The sequence below is a fragment of the Lynx canadensis genome, chromosome C2 (genome assembly GCF_007474595.2).
Source record: "Lynx canadensis isolate LIC74 chromosome C2, mLynCan4.pri.v2, whole genome shotgun sequence".
Classification (NCBI taxonomy): domain Eukaryota; kingdom Metazoa; phylum Chordata; class Mammalia; order Carnivora; family Felidae; genus Lynx; species Lynx canadensis.
In genome coordinates, this window is record NC_044311.2 from 77,700,924 (window position 1) to 77,709,720 (window position 8,797).

Consider the following 8,797-nt stretch of genomic DNA (forward strand, 5'->3'; position numbering starts at 1 on the left):
GACCAGAGGCCTCTTTTTGCTTCCTTGTATGCGTTAGTGGGGAGTTGTGTATGGCCAGGGGTTAACACTGTGACATTCTCAGTTTAGCACCCCCAAGTGTGAGTAGCAGGCTAACTCAGAACTTGCCCGCCTCAAGCTCTGCGAGGCCTCACTTTGGCATCGCCCGTTGGCCCCAAGGGAAGAGCAGGCTGGCGGGGCTGGAATGTGGATTCTCTCATGGGCCTGCTTCAACGTGGCAGCTGGAGAGCGGGTGGTAAGGAGGGCGGTTCTTTCAGTTCTTGGCTTGGTTTGTTAAGCACCCACCTCTGCTTCAGCTCTGTCAGGCCTGTGGAGGGGGCTGTATTTATTTTGAGTTGGACAAAAGGAAAGATCAAGTATGGCCAGCTGGTAAGGGAGCCCCCAGGTGAGATGCCCCATCAGTGGATTTGGTCACCTGGCTTCAATCGGGCATCAGCCTGCCCTTTCACCCTGGGGCAGCCCTCCCCCTGATTGCCACACGAAGCCAAACAATCAGAGTGTTCGAAAACAAGCCGTGTCCTCTCCTGGCCCTCCTCCACCGTGATTCTTGCTAGTCGTCTCTCACCTGCCCCTTGGGCTCTGACTTGGGGCAGGACGCAAGTGCTGTAGGGAGCACAGCTTGGCTCCGTCTCCCCTGTCCCGTTGCTGAATATCTAGGAGGCCGGAAGGTCGGCATCCGCCCCTTAAGAGAGGTTGTCAGCTTGGCGTAAGGGAATGCTCAGACATCTCAATTGTGACCTATTTTGTGTGTTTGTTTACTTTTTACTGAAGTGTAACATCTAGATAGGCAGGTACACAAATCATATTTTTACAAAGCAAGAGCCTCTGTGCATGCAGACCTGGATTATAAGACAGAACATTATCAGCTTCCTGCTCCCAAAAAACCCCCTCATGCCCCATTCTCCTCACTAAGTCCCTCTCCCCCCTCCCCACAAAGGTAGCCACCATTCTGGCTTCTACTATCATAGATCAATCTTGCCTGTTTTTGTACTTTATATAGATAGAATCCTATAGTACATACTCTTCCATGTCTGGCTTCTTTTCTTCAACATTGTATTTGGCAGAGACATTCGTGCTGTCGTGTGGAATTGTGTGTCATTCATTCTCTGCTGTATAGTATCCCATTGTATGAATATATTAAAGGTGACTCATCCAATTTACTGTTAATGGACTTTTAGGCAATTTCTAGTTTTTGCTATTACTAATGACACTGCTATGAACATTCTAGTAAGACCCTAGAGTGTGTTTTGGGGTAACATTGACCTAAATGAACCATTGAATTGGTTCATTTAAAATGTAATCATAAGATTCAGTTTAGTGTCTTATTTTAGTGTCACATGAGTGACAGACTCATGACAAAGATCTCGACATCACAGAAAGGTGTAGAATGGAAAACAGAAGCCCCTACGTCACCTCCCAGCCTGTACCCATTATGCAGAATCATGCACTGTTAACAGTTTCTTGTGTATTATTCTAGATATGCTCTATTGCTTAGACAATAGTATCTAAGTACAGTATATGCAGTATAGCCTTAAAAAAACCCATATATTGGATTTTACTGCACTACGTTTCTGCCCCCTGCCCCTCCCCCGCTTAGCACTGTAGTGTCCCAGCAATAAGTGGATGAGTGTCTGGCCTTGGAAGGTGAATGGCCTATCCCTCCTGTCGGATGAAGCTGGGCTATCACTTTTAATGGGCTGTTATTAAGGTAAGACACAGGAGAGTTTAGGCAGCAGTAACTTTAATTTCTACTTCTATAAACATTTGTTGAGTGGCTGAGATCCTCAGTGTGAGGTTTGTCTGAGAAGAGCTCCCAGTCTGGTGGGAAGTGGGTGCAAGGCGCAACAACAAATAGCTATCATATGACGTTTACAGGTGTCGTAACAAAGACCCGTGAATGGGTTCTGGGAGTACAAATGAAGGAGCGGTGAGTACTTCCTGTTAGGGTCAAAGAAGGCACCCGAGAGAGCTGACGTTTGGGCCAGCGCTGGAATGCTTAATTACTAGAACTTTGTTGGGCAGAGCAAGGAGGGAAAGGCCTTCCAGGCAAAAGGACCAACTCTCCCAAACATAGGGAGGCTGGGCAGAAACTGACAGGTTCAGGGACTGGCCACTGCTCATGCGTGGCTAGACTGCAGGATGTTAGGGCCAGGACACGTGACTGAGACCAGGTAAAATAGGTATTTTGGGGACAGGACATCACGGGTCTTATACCACCATTACATGGGTGATCATTCACATTTTGGAATCATGGGATACATCTCTTAGGTGCTTAAAAACAATCAGCCAAAAGACACAAAAAGATTGCCTCCAACATCGTATCCTTCGCGATGCTCTCAATTGAAGTATATGTCACATTGCTCATGCGTCGGTATTGTCCATGGGACAAGCTCCTCTAATAGGGACCCTCTCATATGCTTGTCTGAATTACCCAGCCCCAAACACAGCACCTGCACTCAGCAAATGGTCACCAAAGGATGAACGAATGAGCAGCAAGTGATTTCGACTGCGTGGCAAAACTCTTGCTTGAGAAAGGGGGTGGCTGGGCTAGCTTCTCTTTGTGGATATGTTTTTAGGCACGCCCAGCTTCTCCTTGCCCACGTGGTGGGAGAGGAATGAGGAGCCGCTAACCTGGCTTCTGCACTCGCTCAGGGTGTGTGCTGAGGGAAGTGCTTCATTTCCTTAGCAACACTACCTGTGCCCTACATGGAGCTTCATTTCAGCCAGATCGGGGATGGCGTGGACCTTGGTGAAACCCTACGGCCTCATCTCAGCCCTTGGGGACCCACGGGAACTCATAGTGCGCTAAAATGTCCGCATCTTCCATTTCCATTTTGGAAATCCAGGTCTTGTTCAGAAAAAAGGGATCAGCTTCCTCATTGACTCATTCAGCCTACATCCTCCCCTGCAGGCAGGGCCTTATCCACTGGGCTGGCAACATTAAACACGTCTGAGAAACCACTTTCCCTTTCTCCTTAGTCTGCCTGGCCTTCCTAAATGCACCAGCTCCCTGCACGAGGCCCCCTCTGCACCTGGAGGGCCCCCTTTAAGCAGCCCAGAAAGAGCTGCATTTCTGCCTGACCTTCAAGGACTTTTTTTTTTTTTTTTTTTTTTACCAGGTAGCATCCAGGTTGGGAGAATTTCACATGCCCTTTGACTTGAACTGCCTTCGAAATCTTTCCTCACTCCTGTTGCTCTTTTCTGCATGCCTAATTGCTTTGTATATTTATCTGGATTTCATCTGGACCTTCCCACTTAGGAATGTTCATTTTGAACCTGGAAACTGACCTCAGGGCCTGTTCTGACAGAGTTGTCTCAACCACAGTAGAATATAAATGCTAAATATGGTCTTCCTCTTCCTCCCTATGTGTTAAACTGCCTTCAATAATGAGATGTAATTTTTCATTACGGGATCCGCATTTTACCCTTTCCAGCCCACACACTCCTGAAAGAGTGAGGGTAGCATTCATTTACAACTACATGTATACCTTGCAAATGTAAATGGTAGCGAGGTAATCCATATGGTAATATGGCAATAACTCTATAGTCTCATGTCTGCAAGAAACTCTTTGTTAAAAAATCTTCAGCGGGTTAGACTACGTCTCCCTGCATCCCAGATTCACTGCCTTCTCTTGCAGTTACTGAATTATACTTGCACTCCCTTGTGTGGTAATAGAGAGTGAATACAGAGCCAAAGTCCTACTTCATACCTCAGCCCCATCACTATTAAATATATGACTCTAGGTGCAGGCCACGTCACTTCTCTGCACACTAGTTTCCTACCTGAAAAATGGGAATAATAACTTGCCGCACAGAGTCGTTGGACTATTTAGTGAGATTGAGCATGAAGGTGTCCAGGGCCTAGTAGACATGTGCAGTGACACTGGTTTTGCATCATAGCTCTGCCACTTGCTGAGTGGGTGAATTTGAGCAAATTTAATCTCTCTGAGCCTCGGTTTTATCATTGCAAAATAGGGATACTAATGCAAGAAGGAGTAAATAGAATGTTCGAAAAGCATCTAGCAGAATGGGACAGATTCGATACATTGCCTCCCTCTTCTCTTCTCTGTATAAATTCAGGCACTAGGTGAACCTTTCATGACCACTACTGACCTTTGCAGTATTTCCTGGGAGGAATGACAGAGTTTCTAACATCTTGCTTCTCAACGTAATATTTTCCTTTCTTGTAGATTTCACTAGTGTTTTCCTTGTAACTACTTTTCTCTGATGTCTAGTGTTTCTCTCCTCATCAATTTCTGAAGGGACTGAAGGAGATCTGCTGGATCTTAAGACAGAGGGCAGAATGCCTTCGCGGAGAATGTGTTCTTTGAATGGGACCTTGAAGAATGCCGAAGTATTCTTTGGCAGAGAAGGGGGTGTGTGAGATCACAGGGAGAATAGAATGATACAGGCACAAATATGCATGAATGTGTGACACGTTGTGGGGAAGGGGTGTAATGTGCCTGAAGCAATGGTTTGCAAAGTCACCCAGGTGTGCTGGCTCACAGCAATCATAAGTTTCTTATACAAAGAATACCATGATTTTTTCTAAAAAGGCAATCACGAAAGCATGTGGTATATAATTCTATCCACATGAACCCCAACAATTTTATTCGTAGAAAATGGGAATTTATTTTTTGTGTACATATAAAACCGTAACATGAGCACATATCTGTCAAATAAACAAGTTACTGAAGGTGCATGATGGGCTGTTCCTGAGGCTTTTCCACAATTTTTCACCGGGGACTTGTTTTTTTGCTTTGCCGTCTGTCGGCTCTCACTAGAGATAGGCAGAGCTGCTGGTGCCAAAGGTTTAACAAAAGTTGATGGGAAAAAACTTAACATTGAGAAAATTGTATCTTTGAGCATAATTTGGACAAGACTCCATTATTCGATTTTAGTGAAGGAACATTTCTTTCCAAGTGATGGGACTTCTCAGGCTCCCCTGAAGTGTCGCCTGCAGGATAGGGAGAGCTGGGCTGGATGCTGGGGTGGGGGTAGGGAGAATGAGGTGGGGGGAGTATGGAGGGGACGTAGGGCAGAGGAGGGCCAGTTTGGGGGGAGTTGGGTAGGGACTGTATAGTGGACAGCTGAGGAGTGTGGATAGGATTCCTTGAGCAAGAGGGAGCTAAGGTAAGTTCTGGAGTAGAGGAGTGACAAGTGAAAAGGAGAAACTTGGAAAAGATACATTGAATGGGTGTGAAGGGTGGCTTGTAGTACATCAGAGCAGAGAGGAGAGAGAAAAATAGCTCAGAGGCCTGCTGAAAAGAGGGGGGACAGGGAGGACCAAAAAAGCATTCGTTCTAGATGCCTCCTTGTCCTGGCCCAGAACCCTCCCAAGTGCAAATGAACAGGACTAGGTCTACCAGAAGAATGGGGAAGACTGGCTATGGGCTCCTGGCACTCTGAGTGTCTCCGAACAATTGGAATCAACCCAGCACGGCCTTCTGCTGCTGCTTTCTGCCTCTGCTAGCTTGCACAGTGGAGGGAGAACAGGGTTCTAAATTCCTTCAGTAAATGACTAAGCTTACACCAGGCTGGGGAGGAGGCTCATATATGCTTACGTCCCTGACTCCCTCCCCCTCACACACCAGAAATTTCATCCAAGAGCCCTTCATCAAGCCTGACCATGAATGGTAGAAGTCAATTTTGAGCTCAAGTCCAGGGTTGACAAGGAACAGAATTCCGAAGGCTGTTACATTTGTTATTTTAAAAGATTTGGTACATTATTACTTGTAAGGGAGTAGGATCGGAAGTAGAAATTGTTCTTTCAACTGGCAGGCGTGCATTTCTCTCATGATACTTTAAAAAATTTTTAAATTTATGGCCTAATTCCAACCAGATATTTAATAGTCTCACTTTTTTTTACAGTTTCCCCCAAATTGTTTGTTTCTGTTAATTTTTAAAGCAATCTTCTTAATTCACCAGATTGGGGATTTGGTCTTGGAAAAGTTTAAAAACCATTTCAAATTGTAAAATCATTATATACTCATTGTGTACAATTAGGAAAATACAAAAACGATTAAAAATTAACAGGCACCCATAATTCTAGAAATGAATACTGTTAACATTTAAACATATTTCTTCCCTGGCTTTTTTCTTCACTGTTTTACATAATGGAGATGTATTTTTTAATATATAACTTTGCATTTTGCCTAACATTATATTGGAGGCATGTCCCCAGGGCATTAAACACTCTTCATAAACTCCATTTTCAAGGTTTGCCTTGTATGCCTTCTTATGGCTATAGCATCATTTACTTGTTTCCCTCCTGTTGGAAATTAGGCTGTTTCCAAATTTTTGAGGTTAAAAACAACACTACCGTGACAATCTCTCTCTCTCTCTCTCTCTCTCTCTCTCTGTCTCTCTCCCTGTGTGTGTGTGTGTGTGTGTGTGTGTGTGTGTATTTTAGTATAGGTATGACTGTTGGAGATCCAGCCAGACCTTGTTGCCTGGGGGTCCAGGACCACTTCCCACTGTGAATGACAGCTTCTGGCTGAAGGAAGGGGACACCAGGGGCATCCATCTGGCCCCCGGGAGAGGCAAGAATACCCAGAGCACAGGGCTGTTGTAAACACATCAGAGAGGTCTTGTAATTCCACTCTGTAATGGGGGAATCTAAAAGATAATTCATTTTCAAAGGAAACATAGAGGCTTTCAAAAAGTCTTTTGAATTGATTGGGTTAGTATTGTGTTGCTTTTACATGTGTTAAATTTTTAAAATTACATGTTAAAAAATAGAGGATCTAATGAGGTAGAGAATAGCAGTTGCTTTGAATAACAAACTAGTAGGAATAAGCAGACATTGGCTTCCTGAAGTTCTGTGCAGGCTGGCTTGCTTGGTGAAGCAGTACCCTGGGAAGCAGCTTTGGGGTCAGCAAATCAGAATTCTGACTCTAGCTGGGCTACCTTGGGCAAGTTGCTTGGCATCTCTGAGCCTTACATTCTCCACTTATGAAATGAAGCAGATGATGACACTAATATTTTTCACCCGCAGTTTGTTGAGAGGCTTAAAACACCAGCTAAGGGCCTGTAAATGGCAGCTAAGACTGTGCCCTAAGAAGTGACTGAGGCTTGTTCTTGAACTGGAATTGTAGAAAGGTGTGCCTGACCTCAGGCCAGTTCATCCTGGAAGACTCACACTTACACAACATGGCGATGTAGCCGGGAGTCCTGGGTTATATTTTCACAATCTGCTGCAGAGACTTAAGCCATCCGTCTTCAGGCGTTTAATAAATGGTTTCATCTGTGTACCCTGGGTTTCCATAACTGATAGTTCGACGCTGTGTTGTTGTTGTTGTTTTTTGTCCCAGCCTGTAAGTAGGGACAGGGCTGGGCTAAGGGAACACTGAAACATTGCATTTCTGGGTCAGATGCTTCAAAACCCTGCAATCAAACCTGAGACCATATTCGGAAACAACTGTATCCAATGACAGCTTATTATGGAAGGTTCTGAACTTCTAAGAATTCCCTAGTAGGAGACAAACAAAATACAAAGATCTCTTCCTAATTTTCTGCCACTAGGAATTGTTTTTCTTCCTGACTTCTTCAATCATTCTGCATGTTTGTTAAAATGTAGGCACACTGATCCATGGTGTGTGTGATGCTTGGGTGGGCAGAAGGCTAGCTTCAGCAGGCCGGGGAGATGGAGGAAGTCTGGTTCAATGCACACACGTTTCTGGGAGGTATACTCTCCATTAATTAACCATGGAAATCAAGTAAAGTTTTCTGGTGTGAGTGTGCATCGATGTGTTTTCACAAGTTTGGCTCTTCCTAATCTCTGGAATGATGGTGAAGAGAATCTTATGATGACCTGGCATGTCTGGGATCCTGAGGCCCATGGGAGGGTTTTTTTGTTTTAAGATTTTATGTATTTAAAAAAAATTTTTTTTAATGTTTATTTATTTTTGAGAAGAGAGAGAGCATGAGCGGGGGAGGAGAGAGAAAGAGGGAGACACAGAATCCGAAACAGGCTCCAGGCTCTGAGCTGTCAGCACAGAGGCCTACACAGGGCTCGAACTCACCGACCATGAGATCGTGACCTGAGCCGAAGTCAGACGCTCAACCAACTGAGCCACCCAGGTGCCCCTTAAGATTTTATTTTTAGGGGCGCCTGGGTGGCTCAGTCGGTTAAGCGGCCGACTTCAGCTCAGGTCACGATCTCGCGGTCCGTGAGTTCGAGCCCTGCGTCGGGCTCTGGGCTGATGGCTCAGAGCCTGGAGCCTGCTTCCGATTCTGTGTCTCCCTCTCTCTCTGACCCTCCCCCGTTCATGCTCTGTCTCTCTCTGTCTCAAAAATAAATAAAACGTTAAAAAAAAAAAAGATTTTATTTTTAAGTAATCTCTACAACCAACATGGGGCTTGAATTCACAACCCCAAGATCACATGCTCTACCGATAGACACAGCCAGGCGCCCCTGGAGGAGGAGGTTTTATTTAGAAATGTTCAAGGGGAATCTTAATATCCAGTCTTCATTTGCCCATCTCTCTGGGAAGGAAAGAGTTACACCTCCCGCCCCCACCATGGACATTTTATTTTTGCAGTTCTTTGAAGTGCCCTCAGAGAGCTAAGCATCAGGCTGAAGGCAGCTCTGTGTATCTTTGCAACAGATTAGAACATATTCACATTTTATTTGCTCACAGAACAAATATTTCCCTTGGAATGAAACCGAGGCAGTGAAGCAGGATCAGGCAGGACTAGCCACAAAAGACAGCACCCCCAACCCCCAGGGCCAGGCAGACTCAGGGCCTACACCCGTGGTTCTCCCTCTCACCTCATT